At 41.7% G+C, this 20,228-nt stretch overlaps 1 long non-coding RNA gene across 1 annotated transcript; it reads left to right on the top strand.

Annotated features, from left to right (window-relative positions):
- Positions 1 to 5,846: 5,846 nt before the first annotated feature.
- Positions 5,847 to 19,896, top strand: LOC142469371 (uncharacterized). Its single transcript, XR_012789055.1, has 3 exons — positions 5,847 to 5,974; positions 6,275 to 6,464; positions 18,945 to 19,896. It is a non-coding gene; the product is annotated as an uncharacterized LOC142469371 (long non-coding RNA).
- The last annotated feature ends 332 nt before the right edge of the window (positions 19,897 to 20,228 follow it).

Raw genomic sequence — 20,228 nt, 5'->3', positions numbered from 1 at the left:
GGGGCAAGGAAAGGAAGAGGCTTATAGGCAGCTGAGAGTCGGACCGGCAGCAGGGCCTGGCCAGATGTTGGGGGAAATGTGCAGCGCCGGCCGGGCCCCCCCAGCCAGTAGACCCCCTCAAACACCGGGCCTGGCCTGACCCGTAAGTCTGTATTTTATATGTATTGGGGGTATTTTTATATGTATTGGGGGGCTTAAAACGTTTGTCCTGGGCCCCACGATTTCTGTTGGCGGGCCTGCAGTTGTCCATCGCTGACACAGGTTACAGAATGCACGCCACACGCACTGGCTAAAGGCCTACATACACCGGCAGCATGGCAGAACTTGGACGCTCACCAGACACCACACATGAGAGTGACAACTCAGATGCTGAGGCCGCTATACAACTGCAAAAGATGCAAGAAGGTGCCAGGCCTAAGCGGACAGTGACACTTACACAAAAGGCCCACGAAAAGTGACATTGACGCACACCGCGACAAGTTAGAGAAGGCCTGGGAAAATACTGAACTTGAAATGTGTAATGCCACAAATATTAGCGAGCAAGAAATACAGATTAAGCAAGCTATAGCGCAACTAAGGTCATGCTATAGGCTTTACCAAATGCTATCATGGGCCTATCTCTCCTACCTGTCAAAAACAAATACTGAAGATAGCCTGCGAGAGCGTGACCTGCAAATGGCCGTAGACCTGGAACGTGATGGCGTAGTGCAGATCGCTATCATGGAAGCAGAAGATCAGAGAAAAGACCTTTTGCTGGAGACCGCATCACTGCGCTCCAGCGCATCCAGGCATTCATCAAGATCAGCAAAATCAGCACGATCTAACGTGTCTAGCGCAAGCACAAGCGCTACCAAGGCAAGAGCTATCGCAGAGGCTGCACGCGCAAGGGCCGCATATGCTCAGAAAGAGGCAGCCATGAGAATAGAAAGAGCGCGCGTAGAAGAGGAGGAACAGAGGGCCGCTGAAGCCAAAACTGTCACTTCTATCGCAGCAGCCACTGCGCACATGAAGACCGAGTTGGACGTGAATCTAGAGGCAATAAAGAAAGGAAGCCGCTGTAGCCAAGCCGAAGTCCTAGAAGCAGCCGCACGACAGGATGGCGGGGAGCAATCGTACAGTTGGGTAGCTTCAGAGGATCCAGCCCAACGCACTAAAGCCTATGTAAGGAGCCTCCCCAGTGTACACAAAAGCGCACCATCTCTACATAATGATGAGGATATCACAGATGCGGAAGCCTTGCAATGTCCACGTGGAGATGCTGTTTCTTCAAAGGCAAACACTACCCGGGATATCTGCTGCCACAAAAGTTATCCACATGCCCACATAAACATGATGCACTACAACAGGCTCGCAATTCAGGTACGACCACACAGAGAAAAACAGCTCCTCACACTAACCAGTAGTCATTGAACATCCACACCAAGGAAGAAGCGACTGCAAGGTCCACCCCTGGCAACTACCAAAACGCACATTCCGCACATAGGTCAAAGACGCACGATTGACCTCACTCGACATTACAGTCCAACGCTGCAAACATTGATGGCGGACATGGCACCATACAAGGAAGCGATCGACCACATCCTCCGCAAGACCAACACACTGATGCATCAGGCCTAACAGACATGGGCAAGTACATAATACGGCGTGAGATGGTGCAAACAGGACTTACCAAATTCAACGACCGTCCTGAGAATGACAGAATATGAAAGGCCACATTCAAGGACGCAATCGAGAGTCTGGGCTTCACTGCGAGGGAAGAACTCAGCCTGCTAACCAAATGGTTGGGAAAGAATCTGCAGATCATGCGATGAGGCTCAGCAGCAAACGTAAACCGCCCCCAAGTAGGTCTTGACTTAGTATGGGAAAGGCTAGGAGTGCTATGGTAGCCCCGAGGCAGTTGAAGATGCACTCTTCAAGAGAGTCGACAACTTCCCCAGAATCACGGTCAAAGACTATTCAAAGTTACGAGAGCTCAGAGATCTGCTGCAGGAATTGGAGTCTTCAAGAGCAGATCAATCTATCAGGTCTCAACGTCTTAGGCCACGGTTTCAGTGCCGGCGACGCGACCGATGATGTCACCCGTCACCGTCGCCATTGAGATAGTTATATTTCAAATTTGGCCGACGTTGCTGGCCCTATAGTCATAAAGGGGGAAGGTAGAGGGACGGAGAAGCTCCTGATTGGCCGCAAGTGGAGACAGTCGCCGAAAAAATCAAATAACAATGCCTACCAGATTTTTGGTAGCACTGTCGCTCCGTCGCGTGCACTATAAGACCCTATGATGGCGAAAATGCATTTATTTTTTACGCGACAATCGCATCGCCGTCACCGGCACTATAAGCACAGCCTTAGACTCTGCTCGTGGAGTGAAACACATCTTGGAGAAGCTATCTCACAACCTCCAAGAAACATGCTCTTCGCAAGGTTCAAAATACAAAAGGGAGAAGCAAGTCGCCTCCCCCCCTTTTCATTCTTCTTAAGCTTTATTTGCAAAGTAGCCAAAACATAAAATGATCCCAGCTTCATCCTAGGTACACTAACCGCACCCAGTGCAAGCAACCTAAAGAATGAAGGACTGGTGACAAGATACGGTAGCACCAGAATGCCTATCTCGGTCCACAGGAGAGATGTGTCTTCTAAAACATCTACACGTCTCAATCATTCTACCGCTTCAAGCAGGGAGACAGGGGACCCAAACAGGGAATGCCCCATACACAAGAAGCCATACCCATTTAACAGGTGTTTTGGGTTTAGGATGAAGCCCATTGAGGAACGCAAGAATCTACTCAGAGAATTTGGAGTTTGCTTCAGGTGCTGCGCTTCATTAACTCATCTATTCAAAGACTGTAAAGAAGCCATCAAATGTACAGTGTGCAACAGTGACAAGCATGTAACATCTCTACATCCAGAGGCGCTGACACTTGACCAACTCAACAACCCTTCCTCCATGGCAAAACATGGTGGGGAGGAAGGAGAAGAGAAGTCAACATCTGTCACATCCCAGTGCACTGAGGTTTGCGGAGAAGGACGTTACCAAAGGTCCTGCTCCAAAATATGTCTTGTTGCAGTATACCCCAAAGGACAACCTGAGAGGGCTATTAGGATGTACGCAATCATCGATGATCAAAGCAACAGATCATTAGTGAAATTGGAGTTCTTTAGTTGTTTAACACACAAGACAATGCCTGACCCTACACACTCAGAAGATGTGCAGGACTGACTGAGACAACAGGGAGGAGAGCAAATGACTATACCACACATTCTGTGGATGGCAGAGTAAAGATACCTCTGCCTACACTCAGAGTGCAATCACATGGCAGGAAACAGGAACGAGATTCCCACACCAGAAGTGGCACGTCACCACCCACACCTTAGGGGAATGGCTGACCGCATCCCGCCAATAGAACAAGATGCCAAGATTTTGCTACTGCTCGGCTGGGATATCCTGAGAGTGCACAAAATCCGTGAACAGCGCAATGGACCCCACAACGCCCTATTTGCCCATATACTCGACCTAGGATGGGTGATAGTGGGCAATGTATCCATTGGCAAAGGGCACAAACCAGACTATGTTGATGCCCGCAGAACAAATATAATGGAACGTGGACACACATCCCTCTTCAAACCATGTCTTGGCCATATCCAAGTGACAGGAAGGCCTAGCAAGGAAGAGAAACAAGGTCATGCCATGAGTACCACAAAAACATCTTCATATCAGGGGAATGTGACAATGGTCTAGGATGTTCAGTTGTCCAGATGAGCCAACTTCACCAAAGGAAGAGAACTATCTCCTGAAGGTGATCGACGAAGAGATTGTCCAAGATAAGACAAACAATCGGACAACTCTGCCTCCATTCCATCCACCCAGTGGACACCCCCTAACAAAAGGGAAAGGAGATGAGAAATCCACACAAACATATCAGTGGCACGATGGCTTAGCATCTACAGCTGCAGACCAGAACTCTGCAGACCACACTACTGGTTTAGAGTCTACAGCTCGCCCTCAGAGCACATAATTGCTTACAGAACCAGAGTCTCTGACGCAATCAGATGAGATCCCATCGGTTCCAGCAGATACAGGTCAATTAACAATTCTGGAAACAGCTACAGAAATCCACCCTCCAGTCTGGGCTGTGGTCACAAACGTGACACCTGAAGATATGCTACGACTTCATCGTTCCTCTAGATGGACAATGCTCCAGTGAGCGTTTGCATAGTTTTGGCATACTACCACTGTTCTCAACCACACACCTGGTGGTAAAATGGACAACCGCCGTGGTAAGCCTCCTTACAGAAGACTAAGTACTATCAGCACAGTGACCGAGGCAAAGATGGTCATCCCCAGTTGCGTCCAAATGGGAACGTATACTCCAAAGGGAGTTCCTTCTGGAAGCAAAATCCTAAGACCAACAAGGGTGACAACACAAGAACATGTGGTCACCTTACCAATCCCCAAGTTTGCTGGGAACGCACAGTTGGAATTACCCAACCAACCAGTCTTCATTACCCTGGAGGAAAGTCCAGCCTGACTTTCCCATGAGCCTTGACAAAGCTCTTGGACGCGATTCAAGTCTTTGTCGAATCCAGAATCTTTGCCTGGATTTTGGGGACTTATCATTCATGGGCTGACCCGTTTTATGGACTCTTCAGAAATAATGAGGAGCACCCAGCCATCTTGGATTGGTGCACCTACCTGGATACCTGGAGCACCAAAAGACTTTGGAGCTCAATGGTACCAACCGGTACCATCTGTCATGCATACATGGACTGTTGTTATATCATGTGTTCCACATGTTTATATTAATATAGTGGTAACTACAGATACCAGACGGGGAGTGTCTTGGAACAGGATTGTGTTTTTTCTCTGTCTTCAGCCTGCCAGCACTCCTCAGCCTAGCTGTTGCAACAATGTTGCAATCCATTGTGGGTTTCTTGACTTCAGCCAGTTGCCTTGGCAACCCCCTGCCTTTTTACCAGGATGGACTGCTACACCTCCCCTTGCCAAGGGGGAATTGTCCCAGTTAATTTTCCATCAACCCAGACCAGCATGCTGTCTTTTAGTACCAGCAGCCATCTTGAGCAGTCATCTCTCCTATCCTGGTAAAGTTCCTGATTTTTACCTATCCCTATATCTTGCATTTAGCTCACTTCCCTCATAGCTCCCCTTCCCCTCCATTGCTCTCATGTCCCAGTGTTCCCTCAGTACTTTCCCCTCCCCTTTTTATTTGTATGTTGTTGCCCCAAATAAACACTTCAGCAAGTAAGCAGGTTTCCTTGCTTGATATATGGGATTGAGTTAACCTGCCTGTCCCTAAGCATCTATCAGGGTGTGCTTGGGCCAGAACAATAATCCAAAACTTGTTTATTGGCTATTTTATCATTTCTTAGTGGGATTTCCTTTTCTGCTGATTTAATGAGAACTTATTTGGCCACCTGTTACAAAATCATTTTTTGTTCAATATTTGGCAATTACCAACTGTCCTTCAAGTAATGTTCGGCCTAAATGAGCAATGCAATAAGGCAATACCTTAAAGTCAGTGTTACTCTAAGATACAGGAATGGTTTACATTCTGTCCTTTACTTAGAACATCAAGCTCATGTCTAGAATTTAAGATGCATGGTTTGTTCGCATTAGGTGGGAAGCAAGGGGTCTTAACAGGATTCTTCTCCAGGGATTCCCCCTGCTTCCCACGATACTTCCCTCCATAGCTCAGCCGGTAGAAGCCCAGCCTTTTGAAAAATGTATAATGTTTTTATTTTGCCAAAAATGTCCTGGTTGAATATATTTTTTTTATTTTTAAAGCAGCAATTTGCCTTTTTTCCTAGCGCAGGCCTCTGCAGCTGATCCAAACTATTATTAGCTTCTGGAACTCCTCATTTCTCAAGATATTTACCATTCTATGTGCTGGTTTTAAAATAAGAAAGAAAAGTAAAATCAAAGATGGCCACCGGAGTTATCCAATATGAACCCTGTGTGAGTATGGCTCGAAGATGTGAAAGGTGGCCATTTTTATTTCATGAAAGGGAACAGGAAAACCGGCACATGTATGTACAGTATATGTATATCTTTATTTGTATGTAGTGCCAGTCACATAATGCTTTACAGCAGTAATTCATGTGACAAAATAATAGGAGGCATAATGGGTATAAGCACTACAGACAATCCTGAGGAAGAAGCGTGAAGCTTTGCAACGCGTAGAAATTGAGCCTCAGTGGATTTAGTGAGGGTCAGGAAAACAGACCTTTGTTGCCTGTTGATTTCCCCATTGTGCAGAGCCGGAAGTGAGACATCAGCATCACCTGAAGTTATATCAGACGGTGGTAGAACGCATGAGGGGAGTTGGAGGACGGAGACCAGCTGTACACCTCCCTAAGCTCTATCCAACAGGGCTATTGGATACACGAAGACCAGACCAATCCAGAGTCCCTCACTTGTATACATGCCACTTATACATGTACAGAATGTGAGTACATTGAGTATATGTTTTATGATAAATGTGATATTTTTTATCTGCACTATGTCTGTTCCCATTCTTTTATCCTGAGATATACCAGCATATATCTTCAAGAAAGAAAAGCCATAGCCACAGATTGGAGGCTTTATTTACATCTACTTCTTGTCAGTAGAATAAACTTATGAGCTAAGATTCCACTCACCTTTTACTTTTTGTCACAACAGTACACTGGCGACACACTTTATTCGAGCTCGGCTAGTCCCACGAATTCGGGTATACCCGGGTGTATTGAGGTTTGTGACTGTTTTCTGCCCGAGTGCATTGGGTTATTTTCCAGGCAGGGATTGAAGCATTTTATTCCCGCTGGCTGCAATACTGCACAGTATATATATATATATATATATATATATACTGCATTACAATTCATGAATTTATGCCATCTGGTAGACACGCGAAGCATTGCAGCCTATTAAATCCTAATCATTATCATTTAACAGATCAGCCGCCCGTCAGCCAGGCATGAACTCAGGCTGGGAAGGCAAATGCAACGGGGCTTGTCAGAGGTGAGGAGCGGCGCATTCCAGGTATCTGCCAGGTACATACTGGGTATTTGCTCGAATAAAGTGTGTCGGTGCAGTATACTGTATGTATTATTTTTCATCTTTGGGTTGATCCTTCTTCCTTTGGATTTTTGTGGAGAGCTGTTATAGAGGAGGACTTTTGGAAACAAGTCCCCACCAGAGATCTTTTCAGCATCATCACCAATCTATTTAATTTATATGTTCACAATTCACATATGTATTTAATTAATATTTGATCACAGATCAGTTTTATGTGTACTAGGGTAGGTAACCAATTCTATGCTATTTATACCCAAACTTTTACATGTTTACTGTTACTGATGTTCTGTTATCAGTAGTGTGCTGTGTTATAGTGAATATAAAGCGCTAACTCTACTAGTGTCCACTATCAATATACAGTGGATATTATTAAATCAATTGATGCAGAAATATAACAAACTCATGTACATGCGTATTCAATACGTGAATATATATAATAACAAAGTGTATAAAAAATATATATTGTATAAAAAAACCCTGCTCGACCCGGCTGGTTAGGGACTGGTTCCACTGGTCCCTCAGGTTGTACAAGTCCGTGCGTGATCCAGGGGGAGCATGGGAGAAAAGAATATAGAAAAACACAATATAAGTGCAGACAGTTTGATACTGGGTGAATTAAAGTGATTTTTTATCTTGGCTCATGAGTGTTGCCTACTCACAAGATTCAAATAGGACACGGGCAATTTAGACACAATGGTCTCAGTGGACTGGATCTGTGAATTCTGAGTATGATGAGGTCTTCACTCTCAGCCAGACAGCATATATGTGGAGGGAAAGAAAGTATACATAGTGCAGACCAGTATAGTAAAAAGGTATGACTTTATAGAACTTTAAAAATGAACACTTACAATAAAAACATTGATTTCAAGCATGTATCACAATAATTGTGAGTGAAAGGAGGTGGACCGTGGATCTTAGGGCTCACCCGCCACCTTTGATGTGCAGGCACTGCAAGGGAAACTGCTCCGCTGAAGGGTCCTTCTCAGTCCCTTCCCGGGTACTCGGGAAGGGACTGAGAAGGACCCTTCAGCGGAGCAGTTTCCCTCGCAGTGCCTGCGCATCAAAGGTGGCGGGTGAGCCCTAAGATCCACGGTCCACCTCCTTTCACTCACAATTATTGTGATACATGCTTGAAATCAATGTTTTTATTGTAAGTGTTCATTTTTAAAGTTCTATAAAGTCATACCTTTTTACTATACTGGTGTGCACTATGTATACTTTCTTTCCCTCCACATATATGCTGTCTGGCTGAGAGTGAAGATCTCATCATACTCAGAATTCACAGATCCAGTCCACTGAGACCATTGTGTTTAAATTGCCCGTGTCCTATTTGAATCTTGTGAGTAGGCAACACTCATGAGCCAAGATAAAAAATCACTTTAATTCACCTAGTATCAAACTGTCTGCACTTATATTGTGTTTTTCTATATTCTTTTCTCCCATGCTCCCCCTGGATCACGCACGGACTGTTATCAGTAGTCTCATAGATTTTAATGGAGTCTAACTGATAAAAAGAAGTACTTTTCACTAAAATGCAATTTTTCAGCCAAGGATTCCTAAGCCTTGCTGATTTTGATCCCTGGAGGTTGGTATCTCTGTATACCTTACTAATCACGTTTCATACAAATATTAATATTATTCTTCGAGACATTTTGGCACATATTTACAAACAATACTCTGCCATAAAGCAGCATGGAAGACTCCATACAGTACCTCAGCTGAATGTGACTTATGGTGTCCTCTGGCACTGGAAAGAGTCTTGCGGCATAACACTTCTTAGTAAATTTTGTCCTTCATTGTATTGCAGATTTACGCTTTGGATTTTTTTTGTTTCATTTTCACCCTCAAGTGCTTGTAAATTGTCATAATGTACCTAGCAACAAATTCTGGCAGAACTGATGCATGTAAAAGTTGTCTGCAAGTAATCGGATAGTGAGATGTTTAATTTTACTATATTTTTTTATTTAAACAATTTGTAATCCCAAACTATCATATTTAATCTTGTTATAGATATTGATTTTCTGTTCTATAATTTGGGCTGAGACAAATACAATTTGTTGCTAAAATTATTCAAAGTTTATTCCCTTTAGCTAAATTTGAAGACGTAGTTTAGAATCACATTTAAAAAAAAAAGAGCCACTCTGCAGGATATACAGTATTCAAATCCTCTTTATTTTTACCAGCATGTATCTCTATAGAATTTCAGAATACCGTATTGGCTCGGTTATAAGGCAATGTTTTTTTATTTATTTTTTAATAAAGTTAAGTTGAAATTTCCATACTTGCCTTATAATTGGGCCCGCCCACTTTGCGAGCCAATCAGCAGTCGGATTTATGAGGTAAACGCGTAAAATTGAGGAAGATCCACCTTGGGGCCAGAGGCAGCCATATTGCTTGTGGATGGAAGGTCAAGCCGAGAGGGTGTGCGTGCGTGTAACCTGTTTGCTTTCCAGCTGCTTCTAAAATTAGACGGTCGTCCTAAAATCGGGAAAATACAGTGTTGGGTAAATAATTTTTACAAGACATGTTATATGGAGAGTTATATAAAAGGTGAGTCACGTCTGAATGGCAAGGTTTCTGTTTCAGTCTGAGTCATTGTAGTCCTGCCAAAAACGTCCGGTGCCTTTGCAGTATTTCTAGAAGCAGCTGTTGGAAGGGATAATCATAGCAGAACACAAGTCTGAACTGCTTCTAGTTTCTTATCCATGCTCTAAAAATACAGCTTGGCCTTGAAAGACCTTTAAATAGAAACGAAGAGAGCCTAAATTATGTAATACCTTATTTTCTCTCTGCCTTCATATAAGTAGCTCATACAGATACATTCACCCTTGTAATATACAGAGCTCTTACAAACTATGGATTATTAGCCCTGGTGGAAAAGACGCTTCCCAAAAAAAATTCATTTTGAAAGCCTTTACTGCCAGAAAGATCTGCTCACATGTATTGTGAAGACGAGTTTTTCTTGCTGCTTAACCTTTGTTTACCAACTTTTGAGGGCATAATTAAATAGAGGTATTATTTGTGTTTTCATTTTTTGTATCTTTAAATATACTAGGAAATGCTATATTGTATACTGCATTGTGGGATGAGCGCGTAAACATAATAGGAAGAAGATTCACAACATAGACTGAAACACGGGCAAAATAAAATTGGAAACGCCATCAATTTGTGGATTTGGTTATCAAATTGTCCTGGTATTCTCAAACTTCAGTTAAAAACAGTCATGTTTATCCAATTTAATTCTCACACTATTGTGTGCTATTATACGACCCTATATGCCTAGTTTCTACTGTCAGTTGAGGCACCAGCAGTGAAGTTGTCCAGAAAGGCAGCTATTGTCTGTCATGACGATCAAGCACTGTCTTGAAGTCAAACAAAAATGTAAATGCTGAATACCACCTCAACTCTCACATTGGTGCGACTTGAAAATAAATCAGTTTAATATAATATCAAACTGCAAAGCACACCCAATGTGTCCAAAAAGTGTAGTTGATGTCTTCGCTCGCTCATTCAATCACTGGGATAAAGGTCTAGATGGCACGTTGGCAGTTTATTTCAATATAATTGTAGCCATATCATTGTGCAGGAGAATAGTCACGTTATCTCTTGTGTCAGAGAGTCCGTGGCCACGGGGTGGAATGACCCACCGTCACTGAAAGGGTTAAAGCAAGTAAAAAATAACATGCACAAAATGGCAGCCAGCGCTGACTGCTGCTTTAACTTTCTCAGTGTCAGAGGACCAGCAGAACCAGAGTGCTATCGGACCACCACCATTTTCAGTTATGTGATTGCTTTCGCATTTAATTGAAATTTAGTAGCTCTTAAAGTCTTGGAGAAGTGTAGGTTATTTGCAAGTTGGGATATGTGTATATAATATATGTACCAACATGATAGTTCTTCATAGATATAGTTGTATTTGAGATGAAGACCTCACATTTCTGCCACGTGTATAATATTGGATATTGAGACTATTTAAGCACATGAATATGGATGTTAATGACATGAAACTCAAGAAAAAGAATATGCTTTTCATTATATAAACATTCACTCAGAGGTCGCGTTTACGCATATGTAGGCGTCTCAGATTTGCATGCACCTACATATGGGTGCATAACAAAATGAAGGAGACAAGAATCAAACAGCAACTCAGGAATCTTCTGGACAGTAATGGGAATTAATATTATCGACACTTCTTTAAACATGACTCACTATGACATGAGCATTTTCACAAGACTACCCTGGCTTCATATATTGACCCTTTACAAACAGAAATATCATAGCCCTAGGTCACCTTAGGGACACATCTCCATTTTGTTTGTACGCTAGAGATTATTCAGAATGGAAAGTTAAAAGAAACAGATGAACCTTGTAACGCTAGAGGCAAAAAGATTAAAATGTGTGTACAAATACAGCAACCAAGGGGTTAACTTTAATTTTAAAAATACCTCATTTTTTCTGACTCTTTTGAGGGTAGAAAAAAGATGTGAAGGGCACTCCTATAGTAAGTAAATTACTGATGTGCCAAATATGTTTCACTCTCAAACAAATCAGTAAAAATCTACAAAATCACAGTGTAATGATAATCAAAGCAAATATAAAGTGAGATCATTATTTGTGCTAAACGTGCTATAATCAAGATTAGTGCCAAACTTAATTAAATGTGTGAACAAAAATTGCAACTCAAACCCTATGGGGAATGGTCCGAAATTTTCCTTGTAGACTGGTCTTCAGAAATTGGGGAGCGCAGATGTCATCACCAAAAAGTAGAAAAAAAAACTATATAGTGCAATATATTCTGAACTATATGGTGACTGACAGTGGTAGTCTATGAAGGGAACACTCACATTCTTTAAAAAAAAGATAGGCACTTCTAAAACTGTGGCAAATACACGAGGAGGTTAAAGGAATCCCAGATCCAATCATAGAACACAGGTCACGTATTTCCAAGATCCATATTCCTCAATGTTATGTATGTGTGCTAATCTCAGCACAGAGAGAAGGAACATAGTGTCAACCATACAAAAAGGGAGTTTATGTATAAAAACACTTTAAAAATGTACACTTATGTAATACAGTTCCCCCTCCCTCTCCCACACCCCCCTCTGGAAGATGTCACTACTGGTTACTGCTGTATTTTGTGCGTGCATACCTGTGAGGGTCCAGGAGAGCTGAGAGGTAAGCGATGGTGTGGGGAACAGGACAGGCTTTTGGTGATCTTTAGTCTTCACTCATGGGTGTCAGCGCCTCCAGTTGTGGTGGGCTCCAGGATTTCCAGAGACAGTCGCCACCAGAACAGACTTATTTCACACCCCTGCCCAATAGACTGTAGACTCAGGCAGGGGTATATAAAACAAAGGGGCTTTATTTGAGCAGTCACTGCAGATGAAATACAGCGGATGCAGATGGATGTCAGAGGGTCCCAGGCCTCTGGATGGTGCTGGGCTCTCTGGTAGTCTTGAAGCCTCTGATCTCTCTTTTACCAGCCAGCCCAGGAGGGACTGACTGACATGTCTCACTCCCAGCCGGGAGGAGCAGTACACACCTCTCCCTAGGAGGGGTGGAAGAGAACTCTCACACGCTTCTCTCCCCAGGAGGGGTCGAGAAGGACTGACTATAATTTAGTACTTTCTCTCTGATGCACAATAAGGGGAGGGCAGAAGGTCTGTACCATGATTGGTTGTACACAGACCCTTGTGGCACCACCCCTTCGTCACTCAGAGAATCAACATGAGGGGGGTCAATGCCCCTAGGATAGCCTGCCACAGCCTGTAGCTATCAGGACTTACATGACAGGAGGCAGACAGGCAGTCTGGACCAGCCATGCTACACTTACAAAGTGTATATTCAAAATACTCATGAATGAATACAAGTGGTGTGGGATTATAGCGTTCTCACCGCCGCCCTTGCTCCAGTGTCTCTCCATCTCCAGTACTTCCGGTTTCACGACTTCCGGTTGTCGGGTGGAAAGGTGGAGGAGAGATGGAATACGTCTCGTGGGGACAGTATAAAGCCAGCCACCTACTCAACGTGTTTTGCTCGGCTTCGTCAGGAATCATCCTGTGAGGGTAACCTGGATCGTCATCGTGTTTGCATTAATGGGCCAATGAAAAGGTACATGTTTATAAGTCAAGGGACTGGTGACAGTACACAGATGTACCAGAGATCTGACCTGATCTGGCCGTGGTATCTTCAAAGAGACCAATTAGATTGTAAGCTCTTCGGAGCAGGGACTCCCTTTCCAAAATGTTACTGACATGTCTGAAGCACTTCTCCCCTTTGTGTTATTTATATTATTTGTTATCTATATGATTGTCACATGTATTACTGCTGTAACGCGCTATGTACAGTACATTAATGGCGCTATATAAATAAAGACATACAATATAAAAATTCCTGTGCCCTCTCTGTCCAGCAGACAAAATGTGACAGAAAGGACACCATTCGAATCTTTACAGATTTACAAAATGTATGATCATTCAAATCAGGCACAAATCCAAATAACATAAGATCTAGATTTGTTACGAGCCGAAATACATGATTGTGCTCACTGTAAATATGTCAGGGCTATTTATGTTGCACATCTCAGATATTTGTTTCCTCACTCAGAATTAGATGTTGCGTTAGCAAAAATGGTACCAAGGCCTGGGGAAAAATCATCCGAATGCAGTGATGAGTGCAGCATTATCGGGTATTTTATTTTTCTGCATCAAGCACTGTCCACTTTTCGTTATATTACATTTTAGATTTAATAAGTTTTGTCTTTGGGCTGTAATTTTTAAAGAGATTATCCACATTTTCGGACACATTTTGCTACATTGGGTAACTTACATATTTTTCTAGTAAACGAGACTAAGGACTCCTGAGGGTAAGACCTTAAATTATTCTTGCCGGTGGCAGCATCATTGAGGTGTAGTGTGACAGTTGAGGAGTTATTGCTCATTCTTAGTGCCCTGCGGGCAGGTAAGTGAATCAGCTGGATGGCTGAATGTTATTAAACCCGTACACAGTCACGTGCACAATCAAGTCAAACACAAGCAAAAACTGCACAGAGTGAACCGGGTGGCAGCAGAAAAATCCACCTGCAAATGAAATATGGATAATGAATCAGTTACTGTGACTCGTGGTGAGCTTGTCTGTAGTAATGGTGCTGTTGTGACTAAGTGAGCCAGTCAGACCTGATTAGCCAAAAAGTGTAAGCAACGTGCATTTATGTGACGAATATCATGGGGAAAAAATTGGTTGGCTAAACCTGCATTTTAAGGTCATGTGCAGACAATACAACCTCAAGCATCAATAACTTCAGTAAAACAAAAATACATTGAGACAACAAATGTCAAGACACATGTACTCTGTAACCAAGTTAGTGCTCTAGAGTTGGTGATTTTTCAATATTTTATATATTAGCAAAATAAGAAGTGCTTAAAAACATTAAACCAATGAGGATGCTAATGAAATCCTTGGGAAATTGTGCAATTAAGGAAAGTCACATTAATCTACATCATCAAACTTGATCTGACATATAATTGACAGATATTAATCCACTGATATTGTAGTTCACCATAAAATGATAATACATGCTAGAACAGGTCATGGAAAAGCTCAAACACATTTGGGTCAATTTTGCAGAGGGGAGTGGTCAACAGAAGTAATTATTGCTTTGAAAAAAAGGGCATTTCTGTAACTAAAGATGCATTTTGCTACTGACTGTGACTAAGTTTACTTCATTTTACATTTTCATTGCATTGCTCATCACTTGGCAGTAGCTATATCAGTCAACTATGGGTATTTCTTAAAAGGAATCTGCACAGAATCTGATTAGTGACAAAGGTTCATATTTCCATGCTTCTACAAGAAGACATGAGCATCTTCAATAAATGCAGGAAGCGCTAGAGCAAATACATATTTCTCGGAAGGTGGTACAGTACATACCGTGAGATGGCTTTCACAGGGAAGAGCTGTAAAGCTCTGCATAATAGCTATGATGCTGTCATAATCCCACTAACACACATACCTTGACTGGTCCGGCATTAGAGTTTGCGCAGGCCCAAGGTGCTACGTTAGTAGCGGGGCCCCTCCGGTGAAAGTAGTCAGGGACAGAATTTACTTTCCTGCTGGCCCAGCCAATTCCATGAAGAGCGGCCCTCCTCGTAGCCTCAATTTACGTCACATTGTCATGGAAATGCATCGCCATTTGATGGGTCGGCCCAGCTCCCTCTTCTAGTTGGGCGGAAGTTGGATCCCGGCACTGACAGGAGGAGGGAGAGTATTGCAGACGGTCAGGGAGATGGGGAGCCACAGCACCGGCACACCGACCCACCAGCCCAAGGCAACCGCCTTGCCCTAAGGACAGTTCTGCCCATGGATTTCTTAAATACTTTTCAGAATATGGTTTTATTGTCACCGTTTGTTTGCTTACAGATGTGCTTGAAATAATCAATAGAGCCAGCAGAGTATTTGAGACTGATGATATACATTTCTCTGTGTTGCTTAGTGAGCTCATTCGTGTAAATCTTTTATTGCAAAAAATAAGATACTTCATAAAAATATCTAGCAGATTACTGGTCCCAAATGTCTCAAAAAGTGTGTGTGTGTGTGTTTTATTTGGATTAAAATGAATGTTCGGACTATTTCAGAACTAAAAAAAAAAACATGAAGGAAGAGTTCTGCATCTATCTTACTTCATCTTGATCAAGTGTTAGATCCAGTCTCGCTTCCCCATATTTTAACTCAAGGCCAGTCATTTCATAATGTTGTCAAAAAGTTGTGTACCAGAAACAGAACCTAGTACATACCAGTGTCAAGTTAAAACAAAAGCTACTTTAAGGGAAGAATGGCTTGAAGTGTTAGACCTGCTGAAAAAAATGGCTGACTTTAGTAAACTTCTGCTCTCATACAAATTGATAAAGTTGCAGTTTATGGCAGACCTTTCTGCTTTAGCTTCAATAGCCCTTGTTCTTTCCTTATCCACTGCAAGCTGTGAACGTGGCTCAAAATAGAATGAAAAGAAGCAAGCAAGCTAGAATAACAGACACACACCTTGAAGATCTTGCAAGCACTTCTGAAGAAGGTCCTTCTTTTATTACGAAAGATGGTACTGTGGAATGCAGTTATGATTTTCCAGCAGAAGTAAAACTGTGGAAGAATAAAACGTGCAAGTGACTCTGTGATTTAGAAACACTGAAAATAAACATTGCAGTAAAATGTATCATGGGGAAACCAAACAGAGACTTGATAAATCTTGAATTCTTTCCCTCCTTTCACTTAATCCATCTCAAATTAATCTCATTGAGGCAGAGAACATGATAAAAATGGCCCCACTTTATTGAAACGCATATGGTGAAAACAAAGAGTAATGCTAAACAGATTAAACATCTATGTCATGCCATTTCACTATACCAGTCAAAGCTCATCATTTATCATTGGAGTACCCAACTGAATGGCTTCAACCATGACTAATTGGACCAGAACACTTCACACCTCATACCAAGATACATTTTCAGTGGCTGCCCCCAGCTACAGTAGAACGACTAAACGTTTCCCCCAGAACACACACACATGTATATACAGTTAGGTCCGGAAATAATTGGACACTGACACAATTTTCATAAATTTGGCTCTTTACGCCACCACAATGGATTTGAAATGAAACAAACGAGATGCAATACAAGTATAGACTTTCAGCTTTAATTCAAGGGGTTGAACAAAAATATCGTATGAAAAGTTTAGGAATTACAACCATTTTCATACACAGTCCCCTTATTTCAGGGGCTCAAATGTAATTGTACAAATGAACACAGTCATAAATAAAATGTTCATTTTTAATACTTTGTTGAGAATCCTTTGCAGGCAATCACTGCTTGAAGTCTGGAACGCATGGACATCACCAAACGCTGGGTTTCCTCCTTTGTGATGCTTTGCCAGGCCTTTACTGCAGCTGTCTTCAGTTGTTGTTTGATTGTGGGTCTTTCTGCCTTAAGTTTTGTCTTCAGCAAAATGAAATGCATGCTCGATCGGGTTGAGATCAGGTGATTGACTTGGCCATTGCAGAATATTCCACTTCTTTGCCTTAAAAAACTCCTGGGTAGCTTCCATAGTATGCCTTGGGTCATTGTCCATCTGTAAAGTGAAGCGCCGTCCAATCAACTTTGCTGAATTTGGCTGAATCTGAGCAGGCAATATATCCCTATACACTTCAGAATTCATCCGGGGACTTCTGTCTTCTGTCACATCATCAATAAACACTAGTGACCCAGTGCCATTGTAAGCCATGCATGCCCATGAAATCACACTGCCTCCACTGTGTTTTACAGATGATGTGGTATGCTTCGGATCATGAGCCATTCCAAGCCTTCTCCATACTTTTTTCTCCCCATCATTCTGGTACAGGTTGATCTTAGTTTCATCTGTCCAAAGAATGCTGTTCCAGAACTGGGCTGGCTATTTTAGATATTGTTTGGCAAAGTCTAATCTGGCCTTTCTATTCTTGAGGCTTATGAATGGTTTGCATGTTGTGATGAACCCTCTGTATTTGCTCTCGTGAAGTCTTCTCTTTATGGTAGACTTGGATAATGATATGCCTACCTCCTGGAGAGTGTTCTTCACTTGGCTGGATGTTGTGAAGGGGTTTTTCTTTGCCATGGAAAGGATTATACGATCATCCACCACTGATGTCTTCTGTGGACATCAAGGCCTTTTTGTGTTGCCTAGCTCACCAGTGCATTCTTTTTTTCTCAGAATGCACCAAACTGTTGATTTGGCCACTCCTAATGTTCCTGCTATCTCTCTGATGATTTTTCTTTTTTTTTTGCAGCCTAAGGATGCCCTGTTTCACTTGCATTGAGAGCTCCTGTGACCGCATGTTGTGGGTTCACAGCAACAGCTTCCAAATGCGAATGCCACACCTGGAATCAACTCTAGACCTTTTACCTGCGTAATTGATGATGAAATAACGAAAGGAATAGCCCACACCTGTCCATGAAACAGCTTTTGAGTCAATTGTCCAATTACTTTTGGTCCCTTGAAAAAGAGAGGGCTACATATTAAAGAGATGTAATTCCTAAACCCTTCCTCCAATTTGGATGTGAATACCCTCAAATTAAAGCGGATAGACTGAACTTTAAGCCCATATTCATTATTTAACTGTAACTTGAATTTATTTTGGTACACAACCGAAATAACAAAACTTGTATCAGTGTCCAATTATTTCTGGACCTAACTGTATATCACATAAACAAAAGAAAAAAGAAGTCCTGTGTTAAGCACTCACAATATCAAAAAAATAACAAGATTTTATTTTATTCAAACATCATACATATAAAACATAATTAAGACCAAAATGCTCAAAAAGATCTAGATGCATTTAAGAAAATTACATCGGTTGCCAGACACTTTTTGCATAAACATGATTCGTAACTGCCTTTGTGATAGACAAAGTCTCTCTCGGTATCCGAGAGGGCAATTTGGAAAGGATCCTCTTGCAGAGAGAAAGAAGATGGAACATTCAGCTGGATACCATGATACCTGCTGGTCTTAATGACTACCTTGGTTTTGCCATGTTTCTATAACAATAGTGTTTTAGTCTCCTTGAGGTTTAACATGTGGGTTATATCCGTATTCCTAGGTACATGTATATATCCCTCTTTTCTCTTCTCTGTTGGAGGGAATGTGGCTTTTGGACATATGTATGTCCATTAATGTACATACTGTAGCGCTTCACAGCAGTAATAGTTACAATCATATAAATAATGCAAAAACATAACATACAAAACATATGCTTATGAATACTTTGTTTCCACTTTCATATGTATATTTTGCATACCTATTTCATGTTTTAACCATGTTTTGTCTGTCTTTTTTTTTTTGCCCCGAGGATGTGATGATGCATCAGACGGACACATCCCCAACAATACATGCGGGCGAAATCAACCCTGTACCAACCTTTAAATAGCCGTCTACTTGCAGCTGACGCCTCACTCCGTGAAGAAGCCTACGTGTGAAACACGTGTCGAGATGGAGCACTACTGGGACCCTGAGGTTTTCTTTGCTCATCATCTGCTATTTATGCACATGTGAGGACAATCCAGCCTGTCTGTCCCATGAAAATTACTTTTTCTTAATCCACTGTGGTGGTCACTACTCCTTAGTGCCATTCTCGACAGCGTGTATCTGGAGGAATAAGTATAATCCTCTTATCCTTATCTGTTGCTGGATCATTTCCTCTCACTGAGTCAAGAACATTTTTTGCCCCTCTTGAGCTTTAATATCTTTTTGATTTTTGATCTATATTAATCTCAATTGTATGTATATATGGACATATGTATGGATACATATCCACCTACCTCGGTGTTGTTCTGGACATTATTCTTCCATAACATTTTTTTCTTTTTGGTGACCGAATTATTACATTTATTCAGTCTCTGATTTATTGTGCTGCCCTATTACAATCTCTGACGACTGTATGTTTGTATGTTTGGTCTGCGTGCTGCACTTCTGCTCTGACTCTTTACCTATTGTTGATCCTACTAGGGTTTACTATGAGTTAGGCAGCATGCTCTTATTATGATTTTCATAGTCTTGAGTATTGAAGATACTATTGTCTTGTCTCTGTACATGTGACCGTCCGTTCTTGATATCTCAGCCATCTATGTTTCCCTGAGCTATCACTCTTTTGCATTAGCTTTGATTAGTTAGACCATAGATCCTTATTTGGGGTTTCAGTGATATTCTCAGTTATGTTGTGTGCACCTCAGGGTCCTGTGTGCTTTTTGGTCTTAATTATGTTTTATATGTATAATGTTTAAATATAGTAAAATCTTGTTATTTTTTTTGATACCCTGAGTGCTTAATATAGGACTTCTTTTTTCTTTTGTTTATGTGATTATTATGTATTGTCACTGAGCACCGACCGGCTTCTCTAATTGCAGAATGATAAATTGCTGGTCTTTTTTATACCAATTTATTATAGGTGTGTATGCGGTATCTGTTTGTTTGTGTGTGTATATATATATATATATATATATATATATATATATATATATATATATATATATATATATATATATAAAAACGATACCGTGTTTGAATCCACGAAATCAGGAGACCGCACTCTGGGGTTTGAGAAATAAAGCTGTATTAACAAAGCATGGCACAATAC

This window comes from Ascaphus truei, chromosome 1 (genome assembly GCF_040206685.1).
Source record: "Ascaphus truei isolate aAscTru1 chromosome 1, aAscTru1.hap1, whole genome shotgun sequence".
Taxonomy (NCBI): domain Eukaryota; kingdom Metazoa; phylum Chordata; class Amphibia; order Anura; family Ascaphidae; genus Ascaphus; species Ascaphus truei.
The sequence above is the reverse complement of the archived record's forward strand: the minus strand, read 5'-3'. Positions and strand labels throughout refer to the sequence as shown.